At 44.8% G+C, this 15,891-nt stretch overlaps 8 non-coding genes across 8 annotated transcripts; all 8 read right to left on the bottom strand.

The window, feature by feature from the left end:
* Positions 1-1,286: 1,286 nt before the first annotated feature.
* trnas-aga (transfer RNA serine (anticodon AGA)) lies at positions 1,287-1,368 on the bottom strand. Its single transcript has one exon. It is a non-coding gene; the product is annotated as a tRNA-Ser (tRNA).
* A 1,390-nt stretch (positions 1,369-2,758) lies between these two features.
* Positions 2,759-2,831, bottom strand: trnar-ucg (transfer RNA arginine (anticodon UCG)). Its single transcript has one exon. It is a non-coding gene; the product is annotated as a tRNA-Arg (tRNA).
* Positions 2,832-4,911: 2,080 nt separating this feature from the next.
* trnas-aga (transfer RNA serine (anticodon AGA)) lies at positions 4,912-4,993 on the bottom strand. The gene has a single exon. It is a non-coding gene; the product is annotated as a tRNA-Ser (tRNA).
* Positions 4,994-8,315: 3,322 nt separating this feature from the next.
* On the bottom strand, positions 8,316-8,397 carry trnas-aga (transfer RNA serine (anticodon AGA)). The gene has a single exon. It is a non-coding gene; the product is annotated as a tRNA-Ser (tRNA).
* A 1,390-nt stretch (positions 8,398-9,787) lies between these two features.
* On the bottom strand, positions 9,788-9,860 carry trnar-ucg (transfer RNA arginine (anticodon UCG)). Its single transcript has one exon. It is a non-coding gene; the product is annotated as a tRNA-Arg (tRNA).
* A 2,080-nt stretch (positions 9,861-11,940) lies between these two features.
* On the bottom strand, positions 11,941-12,022 carry trnas-aga (transfer RNA serine (anticodon AGA)). Its single transcript has one exon. It is a non-coding gene; the product is annotated as a tRNA-Ser (tRNA).
* A 1,390-nt stretch (positions 12,023-13,412) lies between these two features.
* On the bottom strand, positions 13,413-13,485 carry trnar-ucg (transfer RNA arginine (anticodon UCG)). The gene has a single exon. It is a non-coding gene; the product is annotated as a tRNA-Arg (tRNA).
* A 2,079-nt stretch (positions 13,486-15,564) lies between these two features.
* Positions 15,565-15,646, bottom strand: trnas-aga (transfer RNA serine (anticodon AGA)). The gene has a single exon. It is a non-coding gene; the product is annotated as a tRNA-Ser (tRNA).
* Positions 15,647-15,891: the final 245 nt, after the last annotated feature.

The raw sequence follows: 15,891 nt of genomic DNA, 5'->3' as shown, positions 1-15,891 counted from the left end.
CGCTGATCATATCCGCCAACAACTTCTCATGTCTCCTCCTGACTCTTCTCAGCTCTCTTTTTAGGTCTTTTCTGACATCGTTGTAACCCTCGAGCGCTCCAACTGAGTTTTCACGTTTTGTCCTAACAGAAGACTTCTTGTTCTTCTTGACCAGGGATTCCTCTTCCTTAGTAAACCACGGCTCACGCGTTCTATATCTTCCTCACTGTCTGACAGGTACATACTTATCTAGGACACACAGGAGCTTTTCCTTGAATAAGCTCCACATTTTTAATGTGCTCAGCCCCTGCTGTTTCCTACACCATTCTACGCTTCCTAAATCCTACCTCATTGCATCGTAATAAGCTCCTCATTGCAAAGTGCTCACCTACTTCCAAATCTAAAACCTGGCCAGGCTCGTTACCCACTATTAAATCTAAAGTGGCTTCGTCCCTTGAAGGCCTGTCTACATACTGTGTCAGGAAGCCCTCCTGCCCACACTGGACAAAATGTGACCCATCTATAGTAGTCGTACTGCAGTGATCCCAGTCAATATTTGGATATTGTCTTGAGTGTTCCAGAGTTTTTCATTGTCCCAGAATCCAGATGAAGTTTGTATTCCTCACGTACGGGAGCGAGAATTCTTTCAATGTCTCAGATGAGTTCCTGTCCCGAGAACATCAGAGTCAATGTCCCGTCCTCTACTCGGTCCGAGATTTCACACTTCTTCATTCTCCTCTGATTCCATTTCCCAAAGAGTTTCTCAAGATTTCCAAAGCTGGATCCTAGATTATATGGTTTGCTTCCTAAACATATTTCCAACTGCCAATTGACAATATTTTCACAGTATCTCTTCACAACTCTCTGGCTTGCACCATGTCCAGGCATGAGAAGTCCCGTTTGGTGGAGAGATTCCCGAGGCTGGTGAGTTTCACTTTGGAACAAAGGCGGTTAAGTGGCAATTTCCTGCGATTGTTTGTAATGATGGGAGAGGGAGCGGTGGGGAACGAGCACTTTGACGTGCAGGAAGAAGTGTTGCCACTGATCAGAGTCAGTGAACAGAGGACTGGGATTAAAGGAATCAAAGGAAAAGCAGCAATTCCGCTCAGGACGTTCAATAACAACTGCTGAAACCCGACGTGACGAGCAGGGTATCTGGAAAGAGAAACAGGGATAACGTTTTAGATGTGGAACATTTCTGATGAAGAACTCGAGTTTCCCAAGTCTCATCAAATGACCGGCCTGGTTTTCAAAGCAGGTTTCCTGAACTTTGACCGAAAATTGCTCCAATAGGAAGGCATTCAGAACGTAGTCAGCAGGATTCGAACCTGCGTGGGGAAACCCCAATGGATTTCTAATCCATCGCCTTAACCACTCGGCCATGACTACAGACGAGACCTGTCACCGCACTGAAAGCTGTCGCTGACGTGATGGGCTCAAGGCTTCCATCTCCTTTCATACCTTTGCTGTCATTTGGAAGCTGCTGGACACCAATGTAAAAGAACAAAAGCACAAAGTTCGGAAAAGATATTTACAGCCAAACTTAGTCAAAATTATTTTTTGAAAGGAAAATCGCACTTGGCAATTTGCTAGATCTCTTTGAGAACATGACCAACAGAGCTTATCAAGGGCGCTATTGATCTGAGTGTTCTTGGACGAGAAACAATCAAACGTTGTGACATATTCTGGCGAACGAAATGGTCTTTCCTCATGGTTACAATGAAAGAGATGGTTCCCAATAAAAGACAGGGATTAAGTCGTATCTAGATATATTTCAATGTGATAAGATTCTTTTTCCGTCCCCAATTACCCCAGAGATGGATGGGGTGAGTTAATTTTCTTCACTCTTCAGCTCCTCAGCATGGAGGAACAGACATGAAACCGCTAGAGATGGAGTTGTTGAGTTGGGAACCAGCGACACTGAAGAAACTAAGTAAAAGTGAGGACTGCAGATGCTGGAAACCAGATTTTAGATCAGAGTGATGCTGGAAAAGCACAGTCGGTAAGGCAGCATCCGAGGAGCAGCAAAGTCGACGTTTCTGTTGCCAGGCTTGATGTGTTCCGCAAACTATTTTCGTTTTTGGCTCAGATTTCCAGCAACTGCAGCTGTTTGTTTTATGTTAACCTTCATAATGTTTTGGACAAAACCAATGACCTGTTTGCATCGGAAAATCCGCAGAAGTACTGGTACACCAATATGTTTGCTGAACAAGACAACCGTTCCGTGAGCGGGAATAGGATCCGGGCCACGGTGCTTAGAGTAACGAAACCTCACAAGTAAATAACAAGACAAGGCGATAGGTACTATCGTATTTGGTCGAAATAAAAGCCCCTTTCTGAACATTTTCGTTGCAGATTATTTTCAACTTGTCTTCGAAGATTTACAAAGTGGGAAAAGGCCATTCTGCCCATTGTGCATTGCGGCTAATCAGAGAACCATCTATTCAAGTCGCAGTTTCCAACTTTGGCTCAAAGTCTTGTGTATTCTAATGTTTCCAGGGCAAGTGTCAATGAGGTTATCCTGTGTTCTTAAATGGCACAATAATGGGACAGAAGTATGACATTTTCACAACGAATTGTAACTCTTTTGAGGAGCTCATGCTCATTTCCACCCACAGAGGGAGACACCCGAGACTGACAGAAGTGTCCGTTGTGGTGAGGTGAAATTTGAAATGGACAATAGAACAAACACAAGTTCTAACTGCAGAAGCGCCATCCCGACCAGGACTTCATTGGGGAGCGTCAACACGGACCACGGTTAAAGTGAGACGTTCCCCCACGAGCCAGGTAGGACTCGAACCTACAATCTTCTGATCCGAAGTCAGACGCGTTATCCATTACGCCACTGGCCCAAATGTAACGTCACACGCTGGCAGCATGTCGATATGTAATGTGATTGATTATCACGGAATCAGAATTAAAAAGGTGAGCAAGCAGCGAAGATAATCGCCAACACAGCTTCACTTGGAAGCTTCCAATTTCTGAAGCAGTGCCTTTCACTGGCAAAGGAGAAACATTTGTCCTCAGCTGCCTGCTTCAGGGTCGGCTCCTCCTCTGCTGGAAGTTTCCATCGTTTTATTCACAGTCACGACGCGATTTCATGATTCACTGCAGTGAAAAAGTGTCATGGTGTCGTCCAAGCAAGACCCTGCAGAAACTCAGCGAGAGATCTCGGGTCATTTCGAGCTCAGGGTGTGGAATAAGACGAGATGCGTGACAGCTGTTATTGACGCCGCCACTTCACTGCCAATTAGCGGCTCAAAACGAGCCGTTGTGAGCATCAGCTTGATTTGTACCTTCCTGCAGTGCATTTGCTAAACAACATCAGATAGATCCCATCCGGCGCAGGGATTTTTTCACACTCTATTTTCACACTCTGCAGTATTTCTAATAACTCTTCCTTGTGAACCTCGATCTCTTCTCAGTCTAGACGCAATTGTCTCTATATCTTCCTCGCCAACATTTTCATTTTCTGTAGCAAATACTGTCGAACACTGTTTACGTAGTGCTTCCCCTATCTCCTCTGACTCCACACACAACTTCCCACTATTATCCTTGACTGTCCCAAAGCTAACTCTCGTCATTCTTTTATTCCTGACATACCTATGGAAAGCCTTAGGTTAACCAATGGAAAGCCTTAGCTTAACGCTGATCATATCCGCCAACAACTTCTCATGTCTCCTCCTGACTCTTCTCAGCTCTCTTTTTAGGTCTTTTCTGACATCGTTGTAACCCTCGAGCGCTCCAACTGAGTTTTCACGTTTTGTCCTAACAGAAGACTTCTTGTTCTTCTTGACCAGGGATTCCTCTTCCTTAGTAAACCACGGCTCACGCGTTCTATATCTTCCTCACTGTCTGACAGGTACATACTTATCTAGGACACACAGGAGCTTTTCCTTGAATAAGCTCCACATTTTTAATGTGCTCAGCCCCTGCTGTTTCCTACACCATTCTACGCTTCCTAAATCCTACCTCATTGCATCGTAATAAGCTCCTCATTGCAAAGTGCTCACCTACTTCCAAATCTAAAACCTGGCCAGGCTCGTTACCCACTATTAAATCTAAAGTGGCTTCGTCCCTTGAAGGCCTGTCTACATACTGTGTCAGGAAGCCCTCCTGCCCACACTGGACAAAATGTGACCCATCTATAGTAGTCGTACTGCAGTGATCCCAGTCAATATTTGGATATTGTCTTGAGTGTTCCAGAGTTTTTCATTGTCCCAGAATCCAGATGAAGTTTGTATTCCTCACGTACGGGAGCGAGAATTCTTTCAATGTCTCAGATGAGTTCCTGTCCCGAGAACATCAGAGTCAATGTCCCGTCCTCTACTCGGTCCGAGATTTCACACTTCTTCATTCTCCTCTGATTCCATTTCCCAAAGAGTTTCTCAAGATTTCCAAAGCTGGATCCTAGATTATATGGTTTGCTTCCTAAACATATTTCCAACTGCCAATTGACAATATTTTCACAGTATCTCTTCACAACTCTCTGGCTTGCACCATGTCCAGGCATGAGAAGTCCCGTTTGGTGGAGAGATTCCCGAGGCTGGTGAGTTTCACTTTGGAACAAAGGCGGTTAAGTGGCAATTTCCTGCGATTGTTTGTAATGATGGGAGAGGGAGCGGTGGGGAACGAGCACTTTGACGTGCAGGAAGAAGTGTTGCCACTGATCAGAGTCAGTGAACAGAGGACTGGGATTAAAGGAATCAAAGGAAAAGCAGCAATTCCGCTCAGGACGTTCAATAACAACTGCTGAAACCCGACGTGACGAGCAGGGTATCTGGAAAGAGAAACAGGGATAACGTTTTAGATGTGGAACATTTCTGATGAAGAACTCGAGTTTCCCAAGTCTCATCAAATGACCGGCCTGGTTTTCAAAGCAGGTTTCCTGAACTTTGACCGAAAATTGCTCCAATAGGAAGGCATTCAGAACGTAGTCAGCAGGATTCGAACCTGCGTGGGGAAACCCCAATGGATTTCTAATCCATCGCCTTAACCACTCGGCCATGACTACAGACGAGACCTGTCACCGCACTGAAAGCTGTCGCTGACGTGATGGGCTCAAGGCTTCCATCTCCTTTCATACCTTTGCTGTCATTTGGAAGCTGCTGGACACCAATGTAAAAGAACAAAAGCACAAAGTTCGGAAAAGATATTTACAGCCAAACTTAGTCAAAATTATTTTTTGAAAGGAAAATCGCACTTGGCAATTTGCTAGATCTCTTTGAGAACATGACCAACAGAGCTTATCAAGGGCGCTATTGATCTGAGTGTTCTTGACGAGAAACAATCAAACGTTGTGACATATTCTGGCGAACGAAATGGTCTTTCCTCATGGTTACAATGAAAGAGATGGTTCCCAATAAAAGACAGGGATTAAGTCGTATCTAGATATATTTCAATGTGATAAGATTCTTTTTCCGTCCCCAATTACCCCAGAGATGGATGGGGTGAGTTAATTTTCTTCACTCTTCAGCTCCTCAGCATGGAGGAACAGACATGAAACCGCTAGAGATGGAGTTGTTGAGTTGGGAACCAGCGACACTGAAGAAACTAAGTAAAAGTGAGGACTGCAGATGCTGGAAACCAGATTTTAGATCAGAGTGATGCTGGAAAAGCACAGTCGGTAAGGCAGCATCCGAGGAGCAGCAAAGTCGACGTTTCTGTTGCCAGGCTTGATGTGTTCCGCAAACTATTTTCGTTTTTGGCTCAGATTTCCAGCAACTGCAGCTGTTTGTTTTATGTTAACCTTCATAATGTTTTGGACAAAACCAATGACCTGTTTGCATCGGAAAATCCGCAGAAGTACTGGTACACCAATATGTTTGCTGAACAAGACAACCGTTCCGTGAGCGGGAATAGGATCCGGGCCACGGTGCTTAGAGTAACGAAACCTCACAAGTGGGAAAAATTCTGCCCATTGTGCATTGCGGCTACAGAGAACCATCTATTCAAGTCGCAGTTTCCAACTTTGGCTCAAAGTCTTGTGTACTAATGTTTCCAGGGCAAGTGTGATTCCTGGTTCTTAAATGGAAATAGAAGTAGACATTTTCACAACGAATTGTTCTTTGAGGAATGCTCATTTCGAGACTTGTCCGTTGTGGTGAGGTGATTGAAATTAGAACAAACACAAGTTCTAACTGCAGAAGCGCCATGACTTCATTGGGGAGCGACAGACCACGGTTAAAGTGAGACGTTCCCCCAAAGGTAGGACTCGAACCTACAATCTTCTGATCCGAAGTCAGAGGTTATCCATTACGCCACTGGCCCAAATGTAACGTCACACGCTGGCAGCATGTCGATATGTAATGTGATTGATTATCACGGAATCAGAATTAAGGTGAGCAAGCAGCGAAGATAATCGCCAACACAGCTTCTTGGAAGCTTCAATTTCTGAAGCAGCCTTTCTGGCAAAGGAGAAACATTTGTTCAGCTGCCTGCTCAGGGTCGGCTCCTCCTCTGCTGGAAGTTTCCATCGTTTTATTCACAGTCACGACGCGATTTCATGATTCACTGCAGTGAAAAAGTGTCATGGTGTCGTCCAAGCAAGACCCTGCAGAAACTCAGCGAGAGATCTCGGGTCATTTCGAGCTCAGGGTGTGGAATAAGACGAGATGCGTGACAGCTGTTATTGACGCCGCCACTTCACTGCCAATTAGCGGCTCAAAACGAGCCGTTGTGAGCATCAGCTTGATTTGTACCTTCCTGCAGTGCATTTGCTAAACAACATCAGATAGATCCCATCCGGCGCAGGGATTTTTTCACACTCTATTTTCACACTCTGCAGTATTTCTAATAACTCTTCCTTGTGAACCTCGATCTCTTCTCAGTCTAGACGCAATTGTCTCTATATCTTCCTCGCCAACATTTTCATTTTCTGTAGCAAATACTGTCGAACACTGTTTACGTAGTGCTTCCCCTATCTCCTCTGACTCCACACACAACTTCCCACTATTATCCTTGACTGTCCCAAAGCTAACTCTCGTCATTCTTTTATTCCTGACATACCTATGGAAAGCCTTAGGTTAACCAATGGAAAGCCTTAGCTTAACGCTGATCATATCCGCCAACAACTTCTCATGTCTCCTCCTGACTCTTCTCAGCTCTCTTTTTAGGTCTTTTCTGACATCGTTGTAACCCTCGAGCGCTCCAACTGAGTTTTCACGTTTTGTCCTAACAGAAGACTTCTTGTTCTTCTTGACCAGGGATTCCTCTTCCTTAGTAAACCACGGCTCACGCGTTCTATATCTTCCTCACTGTCTGACAGGTACATACTTATCTAGGACACACAGGAGCTTTTCCTTGAATAAGCTCCACATTTTTAATGTGCTCAGCCCCTGCTGTTTCCTACACCATTCTACGCTTCCTAAATCCTACCTCATTGCATCGTAATAAGCTCCTCATTGCAAAGTGCTCACCTACTTCCAAATCTAAAACCTGGCCAGGCTCGTTACCCACTATTAAATCTAAAGTGGCTTCGTCCCTTGAAGGCCTGTCTACATACTGTGTCAGGAAGCCCTCCTGCCCACACTGGACAAAATGTGACCCATCTATAGTAGTCGTACTGCAGTGATCCCAGTCAATATTTGGATATTGTCTTGAGTGTTCCAGAGTTTTTCATTGTCCCAGAATCCAGATGAAGTTTGTATTCCTCACGTACGGGAGCGAGAATTCTTTCAATGTCTCAGATGAGTTCCTGTCCCGAGAACATCAGAGTCAATGTCCCGTCCTCTACTCGGTCCGAGATTTCACACTTCTTCATTCTCCTCTGATTCCATTTCCCAAAGAGTTTCTCAAGATTTCCAAAGCTGGATCCTAGATTATATGGTTTGCTTCCTAAACATATTTCCAACTGCCAATTGACAATATTTTCACAGTATCTCTTCACAACTCTCTGGCTTGCACCATGTCCAGGCATGAGAAGTCCCGTTTGGTGGAGAGATTCCCGAGGCTGGTGAGTTTCACTTTGGAACAAAGGCGGTTAAGTGGCAATTTCCTGCGATTGTTTGTAATGATGGGAGAGGGAGCGGTGGGGAACGAGCACTTTGACGTGCAGGAAGAAGTGTTGCCACTGATCAGAGTCAGTGAACAGAGGACTGGGATTAAAGGAATCAAAGGAAAAGCAGCAATTCCGCTCAGGACGTTCAATAACAACTGCTGAAACCCGACGTGACGAGCAGGGTATCTGAAAGAGAAACAGGGATAACGTTTTAGATGTGGAACATTTCTGATGAAGAACTCGAGTTTCCCAAGTCTCATCAAATGACCGGCCTGGTTTTCAAAGCAGGTTTCCTGAACTTTGACCGAAAATTGCTCCAATAGGAAGGCATTCAGAACGTAGTCAGCAGGATTCGAACCTGCGTGGGGAAACCCCAATGGATTTCTAATCCATCGCCTTAACCACTCGGCCATGACTACAGACGAGACCTGTCACCGCACTGAAAGCTGTCGCTGACGTGATGGGCTCAAGGCTTCCATCTCCTTTCATACCTTTGCTGTCATTTGGAAGCTGCTGGACACCAATGTAAAAGAACAAAAGCACAAAGTTCGGAAAAGATATTTACAGCCAAACTTAGTCAAAATTATTTTTTGAAAGGAAAATCGCACTTGGCAATTTGCTAGATCTCTTTGAGAACATGACCAACAGAGCTTATCAAGGGCGCTATTGATCTGAGTGTTCTTGGACGAGAAACAATCAAACGTTGTGACATATTCTGGCGAACGAAATGGTCTTTCCTCATGGTTACAATGAAAGAGATGGTTCCCAATAAAAGACAGGGATTAAGTCGTATCTAGATATATTTCAATGTGATAAGATTCTTTTTCCGTCCCCAATTACCCCAGAGATGGATGGGGTGAGTTAATTTTCTTCACTCTTCAGCTCCTCAGCATGGAGGAACAGACATGAAACCGCTAGAGATGGAGTTGTTGAGTTGGGAACCAGCGACACTGAAGAAACTAAGTAAAAGTGAGGACTGCAGATGCTGGAAACCAGATTTTAGATCAGAGTGATGCTGGAAAAGCACAGTCGGTAAGGCAGCATCCGAGGAGCAGCAAAGTCGACGTTTCTGTTGCCAGGCTTGATGTGTTCCGCAAACTATTTTCGTTTTTGGCTCAGATTTCCAGCAACTGCAGCTGTTTGTTTTATGTTAACCTTCATAATGTTTTGGACAAAACCAATGACCTGTTTGCATCGGAAAATCCGCAGAAGTACTGGTACACCAATATGTTTGCTGAACAAGACAACCGTTCCGTGAGCGGGAATAGGATCCGGGCCACGGTGCTTAGAGTAACGAAACCTCACAAGTAAATAACAAGACAAGGCGATAGGTACTATCGTATTTGGTCGAAATAAAAGCCCCTTTCTGAACATTTTCGTTGCAGATTATTTTCAACTTGTCTTCGAAGATTTACAAAGTGGGAAAAGGCCATTCTGCCCATTGTGCATTGCGGCTAATCAGAGAACCATCTATTCAAGTCGCAGTTTCCAACTTTGGCTCAAAGTCTTGTGTATTCTAATGTTTCCAGGGCAAGTGTCAATGAGGTTATCCTGTGTTCTTAAATGGCACAATAATGGGACAGAAGTATGACATTTTCACAACGAATTGTAACTCTTTTGAGGAGCTCATGCTCATTTCCACCCACAGAGGGAGACACCCGAGACTGACAGAAGTGTCCGTTGTGGTGAGGTGAAATTTGAAATGGACAATAGAACAAACACAAGTTCTAACTGCAGAAGCGCCATCCCGACCAGGACTTCATTGGGGAGCGTCAACACGGACCACGGTTAAAGTGAGACGTTCCCCCACGAGCCAGGTAGGACTCGAACCTACAATCTTCTGATCCGAAGTCAGACGCGTTATCCATTACGCCACTGGCCCAAATGTAACGTCACACGCTGGCAGCATGTCGATATGTAATGTGATTGATTATCACGGAATCAGAATTAAAAAGGTGAGCAAGCAGCGAAGATAATCGCCAACACAGCTTCACTTGGAAGCTTCCAATTTCTGAAGCAGTGCCTTTCACTGGCAAAGGAGAAACATTTGTCCTCAGCTGCCTGCTTCAGGGTCGGCTCCTCCTCTGCTGGAAGTTTCCATCGTTTTATTCACAGTCACGACGCGATTTCATGATTCACTGCAGTGAAAAAGTGTCATGGTGTCGTCCAAGCAAGACCCTGCAGAAACTCAGCGAGAGATCTCGGGTCATTTCGAGCTCAGGGTGTGGAATAAGACGAGATGCGTGACAGCTGTTATTGACGCCGCCACTTCACTGCCAATTAGCGGCTCAAAACGAGCCGTTGTGAGCATCAGCTTGATTTGTACCTTCCTGCAGTGCATTTGCTAAACAACATCAGATAGATCCCATCCGGCGCAGGGATTTTTTCACACTCTATTTTCACACTCTGCAGTATTTCTAATAACTCTTCCTTGTGAACCTCGATCTCTTCTCAGTCTAGACGCAATTGTCTCTATATCTTCCTCGCCAACATTTTCATTTTCTGTAGCAAATACTGTCGAACACTGTTTACGTAGTGCTTCCCCTATCTCCTCTGACTCCACACACAACTTCCCACTATTATCCTTGACTGTCCCAAAGCTAACTCTCGTCATTCTTTTATTCCTGACATACCTATGGAAAGCCTTAGGTTAACCAATGGAAAGCCTTAGCTTAACGCTGATCATATCCGCCAACAACTTCTCATGTCTCCTCCTGACTCTTCTCAGCTCTCTTTTTAGGTCTTTTCTGACATCGTTGTAACCCTCGAGCGCTCCAACTGAGTTTTCACGTTTTGTCCTAACAGAAGACTTCTTGTTCTTCTTGACCAGGGATTCCTCTTCCTTAGTAAACCACGGCTCACGCGTTCTATATCTTCCTCACTGTCTGACAGGTACATACTTATCTAGGACACACAGGAGCTTTTCCTTGAATAAGCTCCACATTTTTAATGTGCTCAGCCCCTGCTGTTTCCTACACCATTCTACGCTTCCTAAATCCTACCTCATTGCATCGTAATAAGCTCCTCATTGCAAAGTGCTCACCTACTTCCAAATCTAAAACCTGGCCAGGCTCGTTACCCACTATTAAATCTAAAGTGGCTTCGTCCCTTGAAGGCCTGTCTACATACTGTGTCAGGAAGCCCTCCTGCCCACACTGGACAAAATGTGACCCATCTATAGTAGTCGTACTGCAGTGATCCCAGTCAATATTTGGATATTGTCTTGAGTGTTCCAGAGTTTTTCATTGTCCCAGAATCCAGATGAAGTTTGTATTCCTCACGTACGGGAGCGAGAATTCTTTCAATGTCTCAGATGAGTTCCTGTCCCGAGAACATCAGAGTCAATGTCCCGTCCTCTACTCGGTCCGAGATTTCACACTTCTTCATTCTCCTCTGATTCCATTTCCCAAAGAGTTTCTCAAGATTTCCAAAGCTGGATCCTAGATTATATGGTTTGCTTCCTAAACATATTTCCAACTGCCAATTGACAATATTTTCACAGTATCTCTTCACAACTCTCTGGCTTGCACCATGTCCAGGCATGAGAAGTCCCGTTTGGTGGAGAGATTCCCGAGGCTGGTGAGTTTCACTTTGGAACAAAGGCGGTTAAGTGGCAATTTCCTGCGATTGTTTGTAATGATGGGAGAGGGAGCGGTGGGGAACGAGCACTTTGACGTGCAGGAAGAAGTGTTGCCACTGATCAGAGTCAGTGAACAGAGGACTGGGATTAAAGGAATCAAAGGAAAAGCAGCAATTCCGCTCAGGACGTTCAATAACAACTGCTGAAACCCGACGTGACGAGCAGGGTATCTGGAAAGAGAAACAGGGATAACGTTTTAGATGTGGAACATTTCTGATGAAGAACTCGAGTTTCCCAAGTCTCATCAAATGACCGGCCTGGTTTTCAAAGCAGGTTTCCTGAACTTTGACCGAAAATTGCTCCAATAGGAAGGCATTCAGAACGTAGTCAGCAGGATTCGAACCTGCGTGGGGAAACCCCAATGGATTTCTAATCCATCGCCTTAACCACTCGGCCATGACTACAGACGAGACCTGTCACCGCACTGAAAGCTGTCGCTGACGTGATGGGCTCAAGGCTTCCATCTCCTTTCATACCTTTGCTGTCATTTGGAAGCTGCTGGACACCAATGTAAAAGAACAAAAGCACAAAGTTCGGAAAAGATATTTACAGCCAAACTTAGTCAAAATTATTTTTTGAAAGGAAAATCGCACTTGGCAATTTGCTAGATCTCTTTGAGAACATGACCAACAGAGCTTATCAAGGGCGCTATTGATCTGAGTGTTCTTGGACGAGAAACAATCAAACGTTGTGACATATTCTGGCGAACGAAATGGTCTTTCCTCATGGTTACAATGAAAGAGATGGTTCCCAATAAAAGACAGGGATTAAGTCGTATCTAGATATATTTCAATGTGATAAGATTCTTTTTCCGTCCCCAATTACCCCAGAGATGGATGGGGTGAGTTAATTTTCTTCACTCTTCAGCTCCTCAGCATGGAGGAACAGACATGAAACCGCTAGAGATGGAGTTGTTGAGTTGGGAACCAGCGACACTGAAGAAACTAAGTAAAAGTGAGGACTGCAGATGCTGGAAACCAGATTTTAGATCAGAGTGATGCTGGAAAAGCACAGTCGGTAAGGCAGCATCCGAGGAGCAGCAAAGTCGACGTTTCTGTTGCCAGCTTGATGTGTTCCGCAAACTATTTTCGTTTTTGGCTCAGATTTCCAGCAACTGCAGCTGTTTGTTTTATGTTAACCTTCATAATGTTTTGGACAAAACCAATGACCTGTTTGCATCGGAAAATCCGCAGAAGTACTGGTACACCAATATGTTTGCTGAACAAGACAACCGTTCCGTGAGCGGGAATAGGATCCGGGCCACGGTGCTTAGAGTAACGAAACCTCACAAGTAAATAACAAGACAAGGCGATAGGTACTATCGTATTTGGTCGAAATAAAAGCCCCTTTCTGAACATTTTCGTTGCAGATTATTTTCAACTTGTCTTCGAAGATTTACAAAGTGGGAAAAGGCCATTCTGCCCATTGTGCATTGCGGCTAATCAGAGAACCATCTATTCAAGTCGCAGTTTCCAACTTTGGCTCAAAGTCTTGTGTATTCTAATGTTTCCAGGGCAAGTGTCAATGAGGTTATCCTGTGTTCTTAAATGGCACAATAATGGGACAGAAGTATGACATTTTCACAACGAATTGTAACTCTTTTGAGGAGCTCATGCTCATTTCCACCCACAGAGGGAGACACCCGAGACTGACAGAAGTGTCCGTTGTGGTGAGGTGAAATTTGAAATGGACAATAGAACAAACACAAGTTCTAACTGCAGAAGCGCCATCCCGACCAAGGACTTCATTGGGGAGCGTCAACACGGACCACGGTTAAAGTGAGACGTTCCCCCACGAGCCAGGTAGGACTCGAACCTACAATCTTCTGATCCGAAGTCAGACGCGTTATCCATTACGCCACTGGCCCAAATGTAACGTCACACGCTGGCAGCATGTCGATATGTAATGTGATTGATTATCACGGAATCAGAATTAAAAAGGTGAGCAAGCAGCGAAGATAATCGCCAACACAGCTTCACTTGGAAGCTTCCAATTTCTGAAGCAGTGCCTTTCACTGGCAAAGGAGAAACATTTGTCCTCAGCTGCCTGCTTCAGGGTCGGCTCCTCCTCTGCTGGAAGTTTCCATCGTTTTATTCACAGTCACGACGCGATTTCATGATTCACTGCAGTGAAAAAGTGTCATGGTGTCGTCCAAGCAAGACCCTGCAGAAACTCAGCGAGAGATCTCGGGTCATTTCGAGCTCAGGGTGTGGAATAAGACGAGATGCGTGACAGCTGTTATTGACGCCGCCACTTCACTGCCAATTAGCGGCTCAAAACGAGCCGTTGTGAGCATCAGCTTGATTTGTACCTTCCTGCAGTGCATTTGCTAAACAACATCAGATAGATCCCATCCGGCGCAGGGATTTTTTCACACTCTATTTTCACACTCTGCAGTATTTCTAATAACTCTTCCTTGTGAACCTCGATCTCTTCTCAGTCTAGACGCAATTGTCTCTATATCTTCCTCGCCAACATTTTCATTTTCTGTAGCAAATACTGTCGAACACTGTTTACGTAGTGCTTCCCCTATCTCCTCTGACTCCACACACAACTTCCCACTATTATCCTTGACTGTCCCAAAGCTAACTCTCGTCATTCTTTTATTCCTGACATACCTATGGAAAGCCTTAGGTTAACCAATGGAAAGCCTTAGCTTAACGCTGATCATATCCGCCAACAACTTCTCATGTCTCCTCCTGACTCTTCTCAGCTCTCTTTTTAGGTCTTTTCTGACATCGTTGTAACCCTCGAGCGCTCCAACTGAGTTTTCACGTTTTGTCCTAACAGAAGACTTCTTGTTCTTCTTGACCAGGGATTCCTCTTCCTTAGTAAACCACGGCTCACGCGTTCTATATCTTCCTCACTGTCTGACAGGTACATACTTATCTAGGACACACAGGAGCTTTTCCTTGAATAAGCTCCACATTTTTAATGTGCTCAGCCCCTGCTGTTTCCTACACCATTCTACGCTTCCTAAATCCTACCTCATTGCATCGTAATAAGCTCCTCATTGCAAAGTGCTCACCTACTTCCAAATCTAAAACCTGGCCAGGCTCGTTACCCACTATTAAATCTAAAGTGGCTTCGTCCCTTGAAGGCCTGTCTACATACTGTGTCAGGAAGCCCTCCTGCCCACACTGGACAAAATGTGACCCATCTATAGTAGTCGTACTGCAGTGATCCCAGTCATATTTTTGGATATTGTCTTGAGTGTTCCAGAGTTTTTCATTGTCCCAGAATCCAGATGAAGTTTGTATTCCTCACGTACGGGAGCGAGAATTCTTTCAATGTCTCAGATGAGTTCCTGTCCCGAGAACATCAGAGTCAATGTCCGTCCTCTACTCGGTCCGAGATTTCACACTTCTTCATTCTCCTCTGATTCCATTTCCCAAAGAGTTTCTCAAGATTTCCAAAGCTGGATCCTAGATTATATGGTTTGCTTCCTAAACATATTTCCAACTGCCAATTGACAATATTTTCACAGTATCTCTTCACAACTCTCTGGCTTGCACCATGTCCAGGCATGAGAAGTCCCGTTTGGTGGAGAGATTCCCGAGGCTGGTGAGTTTCACTTTGGAACAAAGGCGGTTAAGTGCAATTTCCTGCGATTGTTTGTAATGATGGGAGAGGGAGCGGTGGGGAACGAGCACTTTGACGTGCAGGAAGAAGTGTTGCCACTGATCAGAGTCAGTGAACAGAGGACTGGGATTAAAGGAATCAAAGGAAAAGCAGCAATTCCGCTCAGGACGTTCAATAACAACTGCTGAAACCCGACGTGACGAGCAGGGTATCTGGAAAGAGAAACAGGGATAACGTTTTAGATGTGGAACATTTCTGATGAAGAACTCGAGTTTCCCAAGTCTCATCAAATGACCGGCCTGGTTTTCAAAGCAGGTTTCCTGAACTTTGACCGAAAATTGCTCCAATAGGAAGGCATTCAGAACGTAGTCAGCAGGATTCGAACCTGCGTGGGGAAACCCCAATGGATTTCTAATCCATCGCCTTAACCACTCGGCCATGACTACAGACGAGACCTGTCACCGCACTGAAAGCTGTCGCTGACGTGATGGGCTCAAGGCTTCCATCTCCTTTCATACCTTTGCTGTCATTTGGAAGCTGCTGGACACCAATGTAAAAGAACAAAAGCACAAAGTTCGGAAAAGATATTTACAGCCAAACTTAGTCAAATTATTTTTTTTGAAAGGAAAATCGCACTTGGCAATTTGCTAGATCTCTTTGAGAACATGACCAACAGAGCTTATCAAGGGCG

This window comes from Hemiscyllium ocellatum, unplaced genomic scaffold (genome assembly GCF_020745735.1).
Source record: "Hemiscyllium ocellatum isolate sHemOce1 unplaced genomic scaffold, sHemOce1.pat.X.cur. scaffold_2975_pat_ctg1, whole genome shotgun sequence".
Classification (NCBI taxonomy): domain Eukaryota; kingdom Metazoa; phylum Chordata; class Chondrichthyes; order Orectolobiformes; family Hemiscylliidae; genus Hemiscyllium; species Hemiscyllium ocellatum.
This window is presented reverse-complemented; position numbering and strand designations above follow the sequence as displayed.